Source organism: Lagopus muta, chromosome 2 (assembly GCF_023343835.1).
Source record: "Lagopus muta isolate bLagMut1 chromosome 2, bLagMut1 primary, whole genome shotgun sequence".
NCBI classification, from domain to species: Eukaryota; Metazoa; Chordata; class Aves; order Galliformes; family Phasianidae; genus Lagopus; species Lagopus muta.
In genome coordinates this window covers 38190817-38208706 of record NC_064434.1, presented here as the reverse complement: position 1 = coordinate 38208706, position 17890 = coordinate 38190817, and the positions used below count along the sequence as shown (strand labels likewise).

The 17890-nt window shown below is 41.0% G+C and overlaps 1 protein-coding gene across 2 annotated transcripts in view; it reads right to left on the bottom strand.

Moving 5' to 3' along the window:
- KLHL32 (kelch like family member 32) overlaps window positions 1–15461 on the bottom strand; it is a 124839-nt gene extending 109378 nt beyond the window's left edge. The window contains exon 1 of one of the 2 annotated variants that reach the window (XM_048936719.1): window positions 15104–15461. The gene's annotated coding sequence lies outside the window, so the exon portion shown is untranslated. The remainder of the gene's footprint in view (window positions 1–15103) is intronic. The other variant, XM_048936717.1, reaches the window with a different exon arrangement.
- Window positions 15462–17890: the final 2429 nt, after the last annotated feature.

Sequence of the window (17890 nt, the reverse complement as noted above, 5' to 3'; positions counted from 1 at the left end):
GGAAGTGATCATCCTGCTCTGCACTGCTGTGGACCTTAAGAACTGTATGCAGCTATGGATACCACCATATAAGTGGACATAAAACTATTAGAGAGCTTTCAAGGGAGGGCAATGAAGATAGGGAAAGGTCTAGAGGAGTGGCTGAGGTCCTTTGATTTGTTCAGCACAGAGCAGAGGAGGCTGAGGGGAGGCCTCATGGCGACTGCAGCTCCTCACAGGGAGCAGAGGGACAGCGACAGGACCCAGGGAAACAGCATGGAGTTCTGTAAAGGGAGGGGCAGATGGGAGATAAGGAAAGGTTCTGCACCAGAGGGTGGTGGGCATGGAACGGGCTGCCTACAGCAGTATCACAACCCTGAGTTGCCAGAGTTGAAGAAGTATTTGGATAATGCAGTCAGCCACAGAGTTTGAGTTGTCCTGTGCAGAACCAGGAGCTGGATTCAATAATACTTGTGAATTCCTTCTAACTCTGAATATTTTGTAATTCTACAATTATTTTTACTCTTCATAGGAACAGTTTTGAATCCTCATCATGGATGACCGAACCCAGATCAATTATTAGCCGAGTGCTGTAGCAACAGCTCTTAGATCTTTTTTAAATTGCTTGTTAAAAAATAGAGAAGCTGAAATTTAAAAGAAAGAAGTACATCACTTGTTTTCTGATGTAAATTGCTGCCTGTGTTCACAAGGGCTCTGTGAATCTAGGCACCTTTGAAAGACTTAGAAAGCTGTAGTTAATTGCTTACTTCCAAAAGAGTAAGGCACACCTTAGACTTTTTGCATCAGCTATTTTAGACATCTTGTTTTTCTTTCATACACAGACAGATAATTTGCAGCCTGCCGAGAATCCTTGTTCTCAAGCCTCTGTCACTACCCAGATGTTGAACTAGGATTCTCAACAGGCCTCAAGGTTCTGTGAAAACCTTTTCTGGATTGAACCAAACAGAAGATGATTTGTGAAGACAGTCCTAAATGCCTAACTCAACTTCCTAAGCTGGATGCCAGTCATTAGAAACCCACTGTATTTAGAAAAATCTAAGCATTGCCAAGTATAATTATCTGTAAATGTCTAGAGCCCAGCTTTGCTGAAACAATATCAGAATACCTGTCAATATGAGAAATATAATTTAAAAGGTTCTAGGAGCATTTGTTCCTAAGCAAAAGGTATATATACATATATATATATATTTTAAAGTTACAAGGACATTGTATGGAATCACTAAATGCAAGTTAAGACATTGCTTCTTCAGTAACTAACTAAAATCTAGTTTTTACATTTACATACTTGAATAGCAATGCTTACAAAAAAAAAAAAAAAATGGAAGCTTTCTTTCTTAAAATACTGAACAACTAATCATGCTAGCTAGTCATCCTTAACATTACTGAAGCCCTTGGAGAAGTCAAAGTTCAGTATGGAAGACTCACTGTCTTCCTATCAGTTCAGAGGAGCCCACAAAAGCATTTCTGTGGGGAGAATCCATGCTTGGCACCCTGGTGGACTTCAGACTGAACATGATTTGGTAGCATGCTGCTGCAGCAAGGAAAGCAAAGTGCTGGGCTGCATCCACAGGGGTACTGTTAGCAGAAATTGAGATGTAATCGTCCCACTCTACTAAGGGCTTGACAGGCTGTACCTGTAGCACTGTGTCCAGTTCTGATACCCCAACTCAAAAAAGGGCTGGACAGACAGGAGAGGGTCCAGAGGAGGGGCACAGAAACCATTCAAGGAATGGAGAATCTGTCTTGTGAGGATAAATTGAAGGAGTTATACATTTCCATAAAAAGAAGACATGGGGAGCCTCATTACAGTATTCTAGTACTTTAAAGACAGCTTCAAAGAGGGTAAAGGCTGTGTCTTCACAAGGAACTGCATGGCAAAGGCAAGGGCCAATGGCTACAACTAATCATCATCATATAAGAGTGATTTTTTATTTTATTTTATTATTTATTTATTTTTAACAGCAGAATCACTGCACAACCTCCCCCAGTACACGGTAGAATCCCCATCACTGCAGGTTTTTAAGATGCAATTGTACAGTGTGCTGGATAATCTCATCCAGGTTTGATTTTCTCACAAAAGGTTGGGCCTGATAATCTTTCAAGATCTCTTCCAAAGTGGGTTTTTCTACAACTGACTGTCTATCACACAGTCACTTCTTTCATGCCATCATTGCAGCCATGGAACAGTGGGTCACCTCCGCTGGTGCTCATTTTTACAAGCATGGCATGCAGGCTCATATTCATCACTGGCAAAAATGCATGGCTAGTGGTGGTGACTATGCTAGAGAAGAGTGCTTAGTAACTGAGAATTTGCTCTATCATATAGTGTTATTTTTATTTACTTCCACATAAACTACATGAGATAAAAGTATAAAAGAATTAATCTCAGAGGAAGCTACATACAGAGATCTCACATTAACATTTTAAATTATTTAAGACAGACTAAGTGTTATTCGTATCAGAATGATCAGAGATTACCTTCTTAATTATCATTCCTGAGTGTAAAGCGTTTGATTCCAGCTGTTATAAACTATTTAAGCAAAAGCAACTTCTTCTAACATAAAAGAACCTACTTCATAAAGAAATACCAAATCAAACTGTATGCATCCAACAAAAGAATACTATTTCACATGGCTTCTTTAATATGCAAGAAAATTCATAAGCTTTAGAAAAGTTAAATTGCCTGAGATTAGTCTGAATTGCTGTATTTCACTGTATTCTTCTGAACTCTACACCATACCACAATAATTTAAGATTTTTTTCATCAGTAACTATTTCATGAGTCCAGATTCCTGGCCCCCAATCCATACGGAAGCTACTTATGTGCAAAGTTTGTTCCATAGCAAACAGTAACATTTAAATATGTTAATGCCAGTCTACCTCCAGAGAAATCAACAGTACAGCATCTTCACTACAGCCAACATATCTTCTAAAGCACAATCTGACACAGACAGATGTAGGAAGAATAATGTCACCAGAAAAAATATGTTATTGCAGTCAAAGATAAGAGGTGAACAGAAAATATACTCATTTTAAAGTAAGAATAAGTCAAAATAAAGTAGTCATAGTTATTTCCTTCCTTGCCACCAAATACAGCTCCTGGAAAAAGGGGGGAAAAAAAATGAAAAAAAAAGAAAACAAAGAACCTGCACCTGGAAAAGGAAAAAAAAAAAAAAAAAAAAAAAAAAAAAACCTGCACCTGAAATGAAGCTTTCATTTCAAACAAAGAATCTCAAGATTGCTGAGGAAAGCTTGAAAACTGTGTAACAGGCTTATTAATTATTCTCAAAAGTGTCTGAATGTATTTAATGACTGATGTCTGGGAATTGACTTCTAGTGTTTGAATGCTTGAATGCTTGAGGCTGGCAATACTGAGATTAAAAGCCATTGAATGATATAACAAATGAAGCTATTCATCAATGTCTTGAACTGGAAACAGAGACACAGGCCAAAAAGGTGCTGATTGGCATAAAGTTGGCCTGAAGTACCCATCCACTCTTCCCAGTGACCAAGTCAAAGGACAGTGCAGATAGATCTGCACTGGATAATTAAATGGTGCTTGATTTCTCTTGGAAAAAAAAAATTGAATCTGAGGATTTGCAGGGGGGACAGACTGCTCTTCACCTTCCCAGTGAACTGAGTAGCATGATCAGAATCTTAAGCACAGACTTAATGGTTTGTTTTGACCTTTTCTTTCCATCTTTGGACAGTAACAACTGAATGCAGCCAAAAAGGACTGAATGCAGGACTGCATCCAAATGACCAAAGTCACTGTAATCAAAATGCTGACTTCTAGGTTTGGCTGAGTTCCTTCTCTTACCTGGCAACACAACCTAATCAGAAGGCAGCTCTTTTTAAAATATTAAAAAACTTACTGGGAAAAAAAAAAAAAAAAATAGGTTTAAAAGATCTCCACAGTCTAACTCTTAGATCTGGTAGTGCTGCCATTCAGTGAGCAGACAGAACAGACAGAAACTGCTGCATCACCTCTAGGACCGGCCTTTCAAATATAACAAGTTGCAAAACAAATGCAAGTTTTTACCTCTGTGTTTATATGAATCTGAGATAGACAAACAAAGGCTCTTGCCACCTACTTCCAATACAGGAAGAGTACAAAATGCAGATTAGCTAGAGTGAAAAGTTATATGATCTCAACATATTTATGAAATATCAAAATCCAAGGCAAAAATATTGCTGGGGCTTGAGTATTTCCTCTATTTACCATTATGCAAGCATTATCTTTGAAGTCCACACCTGAGACAGAAAACAAAATTCCTGAATCTGCGTTGGAATTTACTACTCTGAAAGTCTTTGAGCATCAGCAGCTCACTTGCATTGAACAAATGCTGAGATATCAGAAAGGTTTCTCAACACATCACCTGCACAAAACACTATATTAACAATACCCTATGGCTCTTGCTACTCTGTTCAAAGCTAAGAGGATACTTCTATGCAGCACAGTCAATCATAGAATCATAGAATCACCAAGGTTGGAAAAGACCTAAAAGATCACCCAGTCCAACCGTCCACCTACCCCCAATAGCTCCTACTAAACCATGTCCCTCAACACAACATCCAGTCTTTCCTTGAACACCCCCAGGGTCGGTGATTCCACCACCTCCCTGGGCAGTCCATTCCAGTGCCTGACCACCCTTTCTGAAAAGTAATACTTCCTCATGTCCAGCCTGAATCTCCCCTGCCGTAGCTTGAAACCATTCCCCCTGGTCCTATCACTAATGACACAAGAGAAGAGGCCGACTCCCAGCTCACTACAACCTCCCTTCAGGAAGTTATAGAGAGCAATAAGGTCTCCCCTGAGCCTCCTCTTCTTCAGGCTGAACATTCCCAGCTCCTTCAGCCTCTCCTCATATGGCCTGTGTTCCAGACCCCTCACCAGCTTCGTTGCCCTTCTTTGAACACGTTCCAGGGCCTCAATATCTTTCTTGCAGTGAGGGGCCCAAAACTGGACGCAGTACTCGAGGTGCAGCCTCACGAGTGCTGAATATAGGGGAACAATCACCTCTCTGCTCCTGCTTGCAACACTGTTTCTGATGCAAGCCAGGATGCCATTGGCCTTCTTGGCCACCTGGGCACACTGTCGGCTCATGTTCAATCTGCATGTCCTAAAGATATTTACATGTGGAAAGTATCAACCCTTCCATAAAAACGATTGTGTTTCTTTTTCCTACTACTGCAGTCACAAAAACATTTGATTTGTGGCCTCAGTTTTCCAGGCCACTTGGTTACAAGCAGAATCACACAAACAGGAAATTTCCAGTAAAGATTCCGGGATTGCTGAAGTTTCTGCTCTGTGAAGGTAATAACTAAGAAAAAGCTACAACTCCAGTCATGAGTTTATTACCACCTTATCAGCTCCACTTCCAGTCTGAGCCTTTACCTTTTCATGCTGGAAACTTTTTATGGAGCACAGATATATTTGCATAAGTGCAGCAGTTGTGAATTATTATCTACCATAATATTCAGACATTACTCAGTCACAAAAGGTAAAGTAAAATAAAAACATAAAAAGTAGAAACAAAGTAAGAAGTGGAACAGTGATTTGGAGTCACTTAACAACTAATTAACTAATACCTTAACAACAACAACCACCACCTCTCACTAATGCACAAATCCAACATTTGGCCACACAACTGAAAATATTCTGCTAGTCTTAATAATGCCTACCCATCCTCTGTGTAATGTTGGACTGAAAATAATGAATGTTTGAAATATGCCAAGAACAAAAAAATTATACAAAAAAATAATTTCAAAGGTGTAGGAAATCTCATTGATAAGTCCTCTGAGTTCTCCTTGTACCTAAGCTAATGTTAGGGGAAAGGGGTTTTTTTGCTACAGCTGACTGCTGCACTGTGAATGGTTAGTAACACTCTTAGAAACATAGAGAAAGTGTTATGGTATTCTTGCAAATTCCTTGGGGAGAGTCCGAAAACTTCTGGCAGCGCTAAATGCAATACTTAGATTTTCTCTCTTTTCTGAGTCCAGTTGGTTGAAATCATTGCGCCGGCTTTGCTGAGATCTTCTGAAGACCGAAACCAGGAGAACACAAAGTGTTATCAAAATTCATCCCAGGTTTGCAAACAACGGGCTTCCATGTTTTAAAATAACTCGCTACTCTTCAAGCAGCATCTCTACTGCATTTGTAAACCAGGGATAACAGCTCATCTTTTATTTGTTTTCAGTTTCTCACAGAAGCAGTTTGTTATGATTGCGCTCTCCTACACAAAAGCTGGTCAGGACTCCCAAACACTCTTCCGTTTATATACGGTAAGCAGCAGCAAAAACACTGGCTTACTTCAATTCAGTGCAAAAAAATAAAACATGACCTTTAACAGCTTTTAGCCTTAATGCATAAAAGAACATCAAGCACCTGGAGTCCCACACACTGTCAAGTCTCTATATATTAATTCCTGGGCAAAGCAGTTGCCCTGCACTTCCTTCTCTTGACTGGTCTGCCTTAGAAATATATAAACAATTATCTGAGGCTAATATTAAATTTTTGATTTTTTTTCTCAAAGCTGATCACAACACTGGTCAACTTTAAGAGGAGAGCTGGTGATCTACTCTGCAACACACCTCCACAACCAAGCACAACAGAAGAAAGACGGAGGGTACCTTACGCTGGTATTGCTGCAGAACATTTCGTACCAAACCATGATAGAAATATAAGGACAGACTAATTCACAACTTCTATCCAGTTGTCATCCATCTATCCAGACAAGGAGCATAAGGGATCACAAATCCATTCATTTAAATGTTGTGAGAAACTCCATTTCTACTGACAGTTTCAAAATGTGTGTAACATACAGACACACAGACAGAAAGCAATCTCAACTGAGAACAGATAGTGAGTTTTTTTTGTTTGTTTGTTTGCTTTGGGGCTGGGTTGTATTGTTTTCTTCTTTTTTCTTCAGATAAAAGGCTGCAAATTACAGCTCAAGATTTTCTTCAGTGTTTCCCCATCCCTTTCAATTTGATACACTTATTTGAAGAAAAGCCTCCATTTTAAGGAAGAAAATCCTAAAGAGATCAACTCTAACATTCATTAATCTTTGAGTAATAACTGGGATCAGAAATATAATTAGTAAAGAAACAAACACATGTTTAGATTCTTGTGACCTCATCAGTTCTAAGCAAAAGAAACACTGCCTGGAAGCCTAGTCCTTACCACTCCTTCCCAAAAATTATATTCAGTTATATTCAAACAATTCCCTTCTACCCTTCCCCTATCATTAGGTCACTGTGGTCATATGACCTATTATTAAAAAAAATAATAAATCTGCTCCACCAGCTGTGCTATGCAAATCAAAATAGGTGAAAAGTTGGAGGTTTTTGTCTTAAATTGGCAAATTACAATTGACACGGCCCAGCTGTTAGAGCGTGGGTGTCCAATCTTTTGGCTTGCCTGGGCTGCACCGAGTGAAGAGAAATTGTCTAGGGCTACATCTACAAAGGCTGCTCCAAAAGTAATACCTCCTATTTATCTCCATGGAAACTACAACAGACGCAAAGAGCACTACACTGTTTGATAGAGCAAATTCTCAACTACAAAACACTCTTTTATCACAGTCACCACCATTAGCCATGCATTTTTACTAGCAATGAACAAGAGTGCTCGGAACAGTCTGTACCAGAAGAAGTAACCCACGGTTGTTGTCACCATTGCTGAAACACACCACCCATAGCCTCACTGTTCTCACAGTCTTCAGTCTCCATAACCATCAACGAGTGTCAGTGAGTGCAATTTTTCCCAGAAGGAGGAATTCAATTGCTCACCTTTGCTTCATGCACTCTTTCACGTCAGACTCCATTTTGTCACTGTCCCTCTGCTGCCATCTGTCATGCGGCAACAAAATGTAATGGGATATTGGTGATAAGGTTCGGCTCCTATAGTCATACCACCAACATCCACCTCTGATATCATGGACCAAAATCATATAATAGAAGGCATTACTTTCAGAGCAGCTCTCATAATATATATTTAATGTATAAAAGTTACAAAACTTGATTTTTAATGTTTTTAAATTAAAACATATAAAAATGAGAGAAACAAAAGCATAAAACCAGTGACTGTTTCTGTGAAGCTAAAGATGCATCAGAAATGGTTTGATAGCAGTGGTTGCAGTTCTTAGTGAGCTCTCAAGGTGCCCATCAGACATTTTAAATGAAATCTTATTCTTTCTGTGCTCCATCCTTGACACCTGACTGTGAAATAAGATACATGTCTCCAGTAAGATAAAGCTTATAAAAGTCTGATAAAGAGACTTGATCAGGTTTTTGATCACAACTCCATGCATTCCATTTGAAAACTGGCAAGTATTCATGTCAACTGAAAACAGAGTTGCAAATATACCAAAAATTTGATAATTTTTTTTGCAATCTTGAAAACTTTCTCAAATTCCTTTACCAAAACAGAAAGCACGGCAGCATATTTTTTGCTTTTCACCAGACAACGCTTAGCCAATGTATCAAGTTCCATAAACTTATTGTCATAACTTTAGTTAGCACTGCACTGTGCCCTCCATGCGCTCTGGTTTCAGCTCAGATGGGGCCAAATGTTTGATGTTTGGTTGTTGCTCAGCAAACCATGTTTGCCTGGGGGCTGGGCCACTCAGCAGGACCAAGCCACCCCCATGATGGTATGGGACAGGGGGCAGCAGGACAGGCTGGGCAGGGTTGCATGTGGCCTGCAGGTTGGATATGCCTGTGTTACATCCTTAATTATTTTCACTTACTCAACAGCACCACTAAATCAGTATAAGCCCAGAGTAAAACAGTTATTTATAAATAGAAGATATGATAAATTCAGTTTGTCTAACAGCTTTCCACACTTACAGATAGTTCAGAGCACTATGACAGACTCGGAACACTGTGGAAATATGAAGCTGCAAAAGTATGTACTGTGCTAGTTTTGTGCATGAGTTGTTCTCATATTCAGTGTGTCTCTCATTTGCATCCAAACAGCATACATCCTTGAGGGTCCAGTCACACTGGTACAAGAGAACTGCATGTATCAGATGGCTGGACTTGCCCACATTTTACAGTTTGATTTATTTGCTGTAAAAATGCACTCGCATTTCTATTTCTCCATTCATAGTCATCCTCCATAAGTATGCATGCAAAGAACACTCAGCTCTTTCCTACTTTTCAGCAACTTTTAGGGTTTTTTTTTCCTGCTTTTAACTGTGACCCTGTAAGGAAGATGAAAACCCATGCACTAAAAGAAAATGCATGAGATTTCACAGCTGTATTACATCATTCAGTTTCCTGTGCGCTTTCTCGCAAGCCAATACAGCAGATGTACTTGCATGCAAAACTCACCACAAACCACAAAAGATGAGGGGCATGTTTTAATGTAACCTCACTGAAGGTGGGAAGCTCAGTGGGGGTATAGCAAGCTTTTAGCACGCTCTGCAGTTCTGATGCACTAAGATTTGCCAGAAAGGAGCCCTGCTCCCTTCCTGTTTGTTTGTCTGGGCTTTCTGCTAATGGAGAAAAAGAATGAAAAGAAAGTTCAGCTAAGGAATACATCCCCAACATAGACGCTATTATCCCACTAAAGAAGCTCAGCTATTAGCTTTTGAGATCTCGTTTGATCTCCACAGCTTGCTGAAGTCAAAGTCACTGTACTTTTCCAGAAACATCACCTCAGTTCTTTTTCTTTTTTTTTTTTTCTTTTTTTTTAATGCAACTAAAATAAAGGTCACTTTGACTGAAAGAGGGCTTTCAAAACGAAATATAATACAGAAAAGACAAAAAACAAGCAAAAGGTGCATTCCCTCGTGGACTGAGCCTCTGACTGTCTGTTACTGATTTGAAGATACCATTGTAAATCCTGTGCTAGATAAAAAAAGATATACATTCAAAACCACTCTCTACTTATCATTTGGGAAAAAATAGATTTAAAATATACACATATAAATGTAATTTATACATATAAATTCTAAAAAGAAAAAATTGCTATTAATTTTAGAGAACAGAATTTCAAAACAAAACTTGGAAAGAATGCATCCTATATATTCTGATGACATCTTTCAACCATCAGTGTTTATCTGTTGTGTCTCGATTTGGCAGGTAGAGTTCCAGTTTAGCTTACAAAGGGCAGTAGCCCTTTTTATGTACTTTATTTAACCTGAAGTGAACCCTGATGGAAAATGTTTCAGACATAATAAGGCCATAAGCTTGCTCATGTCCACTTCAGAATGCATTATTAATCTAGCAATGTTGTTTTCACTTAACCTGCCAGGTTTTTTGGTGGGTCTTTTATTTTGTTTGTTTGTTCTAAACCCATACGGGATATAAATCAAATCTTACCAAGACAACAGAAATAGATCTCAGCCATTCTTAGATATGATACCTTGAAAGGAAAATCCCCCTGTTGCCCAAAATACTGATGCTGAAAATGTTTTGAAGCATATTCCTATTGAACAGTTAAAGGAGAAGGTAGGCACAAATAGGTTAAAAAAATTGAGGATGGGGGTTAGGCAACAAGGGGGAAAAGAGTACACATACACATTCTTAGGACACATCCTGAGTAAGCACAACATTCAGACAAAAAAACAAAAAAAACCTAACAGTAAATTAGGCTGTAACATCACATCTTCTACACTGTCAAAAACCACCACTATAATATCATCCTTGTCGGGAAAATAAAGACAGATGGTTGCAAAAAAGAGACACTGCAGAATAACCATAACTTCTAAGTACTGATGAATCAAAATATTTACAGCATTTATCTCCCTATAAAGCTCATTCTCCTATAATTAAAGTTCTTCAACATTACTGCAGCATATTGCTACAGAACTTTTGGCAAAACACATTCTCAATTTACATAATTGTTCAGAGTAGTCACCTACTACAAAGAATCATACAGTTCCAAATGTTACTGATGTTCTGAAATCCTCTGATTTATTTTCTCATAACTTTTTGTTGCTTTCTCAATACAGAGAGATCTCTGACTGCTGATAAGAAAGTGGATAACTTTGTATCCACATGAAAGTGAAGGGAATTTGCATGCCGTTCACTACCAGGACTTATTTGAAATGACACCTTTCCTTTCTTCAGCCATTTGAGAAAGATAGTTTTGAAGAGAAAGCAATGCAGGCATACGTATGCAGACAACAATACTGCCCAATCCCACAGGGTATCTGCCCTTTGAGTGACTTAGCTGTCTACTGACAGCATGGAGCATAGAAGGTATTTCAGCTCACCCATCCTGTGTATATGAAACTCCTTCCCAGAAGGTAGCCAAGCATGGCTGGTTCACACAAAGTCTGGTAAGGGACTTACCAGCAGCATCAAAGCTTTTCTACATCCAAGTTTTTCCATAGCTGGAAGAGCAATTAAGATACAAATCTGATAAAAGCTTGATAAAGCATTCTTCCAGTTCCACTCCTGGCAAGGTAATTCAGCTGACTGCACAAAGTTCTCCAATGGGTGCTGAAGATCACAAGGACTGTAGGCTAGCACCCATCCCCAACATTTTGCAGCTCCTTCTCTGGCCTGTATGAGATGTTTCCCTCCTTACAAAAGCCAGGCTGATCCAGAGTGGCTGATCCAAGTGGAAACATGCTAGGGTCAGAAGTTTCTAGGCTCTCCTTGTCTCCCAGTTCAAAGTCTCCACCATCACTGCTCCATTTTCTAGTCCCGAAACTGCCTCCTGATCTTTCCTGGAGTCCCTGGAATTTCTCCACAGATTCAGGAGTATCCCTCATGAGATTCTCTCTTAAACGTGTTCATTCTCAAATTACAGAAACTGTTTCGAGCCCAAAATTTAATCAGAGGCAAATCGCATCCATGAGACAACATACTTTTTTTTTGTAATAAAAAAAAAAATAGAACCATGAAAAGTATCCGCTCTCTACTCTCAAAGATCAAAATTTGATAGCATAATTTCTAAGTTTCCTATGAAGTCAAGTTACTAAAAGCCTAGAAAATTAAGAATCCCACTTACAAGCACAGTCTCTTCCAATTGCAGAAGCATATGGAATGAGACAAGTAGCATCAACCCTAATTTGATCTGAAGCAGTAAAAATGCCATCCAAGTTAGAACACGACTTGCTGTTTCAAGGATTTTATGAATCTTTCACTGTAATAGATACATCTCAGATCAGGAAACTGGGGAAGATATACCACGACAACCAAGTAGTACTTTTTGTGGAGAGGAAATAAATAAATACATCATTAAAATCACACTTCTGTAACTTCCTATCTTTCGACACTGTTCCTCTGTCTCCGAAGAACTGCGCTACAAACACTCAACCAAGGCATGTTTTTGTTTTGCTTCTTTTTTTCCCCCTTTACCTATCAGTTCTGGATTAATTGAAGGTCCAAGAGTGCACAGCACACTGGCAGATGACATACAGAAGTCTTAGATGGATGAGAAATAAGAAGAATAATTTTTTATACTAAAAAGAAATAAAGCGAACGACAACCTGGCTACCATAGGTGAGCATAGTGACAGTGGATGACAGTCATGTTTGGTTAATTTCTCCTGATAACACTGCCAACTGTTCTTAGCTAAGCATTTCAATTTATTTCATTTCTCACTTCATCCAATTCTAATTTCTCATCCAATTTATAATAATTTCCCTGTACTACTGTGACCATTAAGTCAATCACACTCTGCTAAGCAGAATCAATCAAAAACACCACAGCAGTGCTATGAACTTCATACTGAGTAGACTCCTTCTAGCTGTGTCATAGAAGTTATGTTTTACCCATATCTAATTTTCAGGCAGAAGCAACACATTCTGAATCCAAAAAACTAAGAAAAAAAGAAATTTTAAAATGAACATTGCATTCTCCCTGGTCAAACCCAGCTCACCTAACTCTGCAAGTACCCCCTGCAGAACAAGCCTATACAAGCCTAAATTCCCACCTGCTACAGATGTCTCAACTAAACTTTTCCATAGGTAGTTCAGGTGAACTCTAAGTACACTGGTCCCCTCATTATTAATGGAATGATCAAAGGGAGGGAGAAAAACAAAACAAAAACAAAAACACGCCCAACTTCTCTGATGCCGAGTTTTTTGAGTCTTGAAATACCAATCTTGAGCCAAATTCACTCATTAACGTAGGGAATACACAGACCTTTTAACAGGGATTGCCACCTTAAGCTCTGTTGCTCACATCCTTACGAAGAAGACAGACTGAAGTGAGATCATGGCTCAGTTTGTGGATGCCAAGAAATCGTGAGTTTGTCAGCTGAGGAAAAACTGTACATTTTCCAATTACATTTTGCCAATTTCAATTTCAGACACTTCTGAGCTTGTGCTAAAAAAAACAAAACAAAACAAAAAAAACAATAAAACATAACAACAGGAAAACAAGAAACTGGAAACAAACACAAAACTTCCAGATTTTTTTTTGTTTACATAGATATTTCTACTTTTAGAATATCATATGGTTTTCCGACAACAAAGAAAATGCTTAGTAAGATATCCTGTGTTTTTCCTATACCATCCTAATTTGTTAAGCATTAAACACAGCACATCAATTTCTATACCAAAATTCCCTTTCTTAGAAGTACCTGCTTGGTCATGGAATTGAATGCAAGATATATCAGCAAATCAAACTGGCTCATTTTTGAAGAAACCTAGACACCTCTTTTTCCTCTCTACTGCCTCCCTTTTAAGTATTACATGAACTATATTCCCCACAACTGCCCAAATGTGCATTTTCTCCATGCATGCTTATACAGGAAAAATTGGAGACTTTTGCTCACATGCACGACAAATCCCAATGTTAATGGTATTTTTCTAAATACTGTATCTTAAAAAAAAAATAAATCTTATGCTGAAGAGGTGTTAATTGGTGTGACTGCATTATTTTTAGTGACCTACTAAAGCAAGAGCTTATTATTCCACAACAGTTTCTCACACAAACCGTACCTCGCTTAGCGCTTCAGACATAATCACGGCAAAGCGCTGTACAGATTCTGTCAAATTATTCACATTCAGGAATGCAGACAAAAGATGAAAGCATTTCTCCCTAAACGCTTCCAACATTAAGTAAAAATTTCTCTGTGTTCATTTGTGAACCTTGCTACATAGCAAAATCATGCTGTGTAGCTCTCTATTGGGAGAATTTAAAGCAATGGTGGTAACCATATTATTCGCTCCATGTATCGCTCGATTTCTCCAAGCTGTACTTAAATAATAAACTTTGGGTTTGGATGAAGACCTCCAGCAAGGTGTTAAACACCTTGCCCCTGCCAACAGTCCCATCCAAGCGGATCAGCTAAAGTAATTCTTCACCCCGGCTCTGCCTCTGACCTTTTAACGAGCGTTGCCATTACCGCTGATGCACGCAGGACTAACCCAACTTGCTTGGGAACCATACCGTCCAGCCTGTGCGTGTCACGTCAGCTCGCAGCAGCCGTAGGCCGCCCACCAGGCCGGGAGCGCTCGGCAGCGGAGTTCGGCCCCCACCGAGCCCTCCGCAACCCGCACCGCCGGAGGTAGCCGCGGTCTGGAGAGACTGCTCCAATGCGAAATTCGGCGCTAAGCACCAAGCCTTTCCTCGCTCCCACCGAGTTATTTAATCACCTCAGATACACCTTGGAAGCTGCTGGTACTGCAGCTTTCATCTTCCAGAAGCGCAAGAGCTGAAAAAGAGCGGAGTTCCCTCTCTGGGGGGGGAGACCTGGCGTATTTAAACACCGGCAAGGAGCTTCAGCTTGATCTCGCCGCTCGGTGGAGCGGCCGCAAGCCCGGACGGCGGCAGAACGCGGCAGATGCCGGCGGGCGCCCGCTGGAGCTCCGCTTTAGCAGCGGCCGCTGCCACGCCACCTGCGCGGCCGCAGCCGTGGCTCCCGCCCAGCTCGGTCCCGCAGCACGGCAGCCCGGCTCGGCCCGGCGACCGGAGCCGACCCCGCTTCACGCCCCCCGGCCGCGTCCTCCCGCATGAGTTCGACCGAGCCGTGGCCGTCCCCCGGCTGCTGCCCGGGTCGGCGCCGCCGCTCGGACCGTCTCCGTAGCAACGACGAAACGCACCCTCCCCGCTCTCCCGACCTCTGGCTGCTCCAGCGAGGGCTCCGGCTGCCCGCCGCCTCAGCCTGGAGCGGCGCCGGCCGCCGGCTCACCTCGGGACGGGTGCCCGCAGCCCGCTCCGACAGCCGAGCCTCAGGGACGAGCTCCCGCGCCGCAGAGCCGCCGGCCCAGCTGTGCGACTGTGGCGGAGCGGGAGGAGCTGAACAGCTTCCCCTCCTCTCCCCGCTCCGCCCAGTGCGCAGCGGCGGCCCCGGAGCCCCCGCAGAGCCCGTCGCGGCTGAGTCGCACCTGCCGGGGGTGGGGACGAGCCGCAGGGCGCAGCGGCTGGGCCTGTGCCTTGTTGGTGCTTCCGTCGGTGCCCCTGTCCCGGCGCTCGCACCGCGCTCTGTCCCAGCGCCCTCCGGCGCCCACCGCGGCAAGGGCGCGCCGAGGCCGTCCTGAGGGAGAGCAGCGGGGAGGAGGCCCGAGCCGGCCTGGGAAATAACTCGCGATCTGCAGCAGAGCTCTGAGCGTGTCCCCCGGGACGGCGGGGCTGGGGGAAGAGGGATTTTGGACCAGAAATAACGTTGGAAAGGTTTCCAGAGGGACAAAGCCGGGAGCCAGGATTCAGTTTAGGATGGTAAAGCATCAGTGTGATTTACAGATGGGATGTAGTACTGGGCTTTGCAGTGAGGCTCAGTGACAACCTCGCCTCCTGTCACTGAGGAGTTGGGAGCTTCTGCCCTTCAACTGGTCTCACGATAGTGAAGAACATTCAGCTACACACTAGAAATTAAGAAAAAGAAAGAAAGAAAAAGGAGAGATAGTTAAAACAGAAGTCTAGCGATTAGTGAGCCGCTCAGCAAACTTGAACATCACTTTACTATTTCAAGAGTTGCTTTGAGCAGATTTCATATCCTGCCACTGGATTTCTTTAGGAGTCAGTTTCTGTTTTCTGATCTCTGCTCTAAACAGAAAAGCAGCAGATCCCCAAAATCTCCATCTAGAATACTCTTTCACATTACGTTTTATGTGCATGTCACATCACAGGATCCCAAACCTTTTCTAGCTAACAATGCCCAAAACACTTTTGACCTCTAGCTAAGCCCAGTGGCAGATGAATGGTTATTCTTTAAGGTGTCCATTAAAGGAGCCTAAAATACCACAGTCCTCAGCCTGCAGAGCACACAATGAAAACTGTAGGGTCAGTTCAGAGAATGAACAGGTGTACATTTTGCTTTTTGTGCAATAATGCAGTTTCTATGAGCTTCAAGCAAATTGGTATTGATGCAATGCAATACTAAGCATTTGTTTTTCAGAACAGGGTCATAAAGACAGAGCCACTGCTTCTTATCTGGGCCAGTCAACTCATGTGCAACACAAAACTGTTGTTTAAACATTATTTTTGTTCCAGGGCTAATTTGAGCCTTACCATTTTAACCATGATCACACCTTACTGCACTGCACAGTGCAGATGTGACAAGGTAAATGATAGGCAGTCTCCCTATACTCAGAAATTTCTTACATGTCTGAAACAATATCACAGATTAAGGCCTTGCCACTTGATATTAAAACTTAGTTGTTGAGGATGACTGAGGAGCATACATGTGGATTAGGAACAGCATTAAATGTCTTGACACCAATGGTGGAAATTGTTCTGGAGCTAACCTGACAGTTTCAGAGTAGCAAGAAGAAATACTCTACTGTGTCTGATGAGATGGGAGGGCCATGAAGAGGAGTGAATATCTTTTTTGGAGATCTCTGCCTTACTCTGGCAATTCACAGGAAGAAACAACCAGTGATTTTTTTCTCTGTTTAAAAATACAGTGAGAATTTAAGAGAAGAAGTGGAAAAGGAAAAGTTGTATATAGAGAAAACACAAACTTCTGCTTCAAAACAAATTTATTTTCTCTCGATAATTTATTTCTATGGCTCAAGGACATAAATGGCCAAAACAAGAAAATGCTGGTGGAACCCACTGTCTATTCTCAGCAACTTAACAATCTCACAAACAAGTTTCAGAATGCTGCTAAATGGAGTGAATTTAAAGCTTCCTAGCCAGTGAGCATTATGGATCGTCAGCAGCCCTCTTTCAGCAATGAGAAATGGCAGCTTCCATGTTTACAACAGAAAACAAGATTTATAATTGAGATCAGTATTTTGCACTGGATATTTTCTTCTACATTAAGTTGTAGTAGGTGTGGTTTGGAACTCCCGCATCCTATATATATCCTATAACAGATCTTATAGTAGATTCTATTATATGCATGTCAATATGCACAAATAGTCTTTTTGTGATCAAAGACAGTTGATATATTACTGGTTTTGAAACAAGCTAATTGGCAATTTTAAAAGCCATGTCACCTGTGAGAGCTATAAACCAAGACTCTATAATGACCTTAAAAAAAGAATGTGTCATGTTCCTGCCAGCCACGTTCAGGAGCTCCACATCCATGCTCTCATTTAGAGGCCTGATGTGAATGGCTGATAAAAAAAGAATCTTATTGATGCCCAGTATGTACTCACTAAAAGCAAGTCAATATGTAAGAACTTACCCAAAGAGTGGAATTGCACTGTGGCTGTTGAAAGCTGGGAGCTAGACAGCAAGCAATTCTGTGTAACAGAGAAATGGAATGGATTTATGGATTATATCCTTCTCTCAAGAACAATAGTGAACTGCAGCTTGTAGTATCTATAAAGTGCATGACTGTTAGAGACAGAAAAATGATCCTTAAATATAGACTTGTTATGCTTTTTTTATGCTTCATATATATTTAAGCTTATATTGCTGCAAGTATACTCTCTTAGTTATTTTTTTATGTCTGACTTTAGAGATTGGCATCAGTGTAATTTCTTTATCACTGCAACATATGGTAGTCTTCTCTGCTGCCAAAACATGG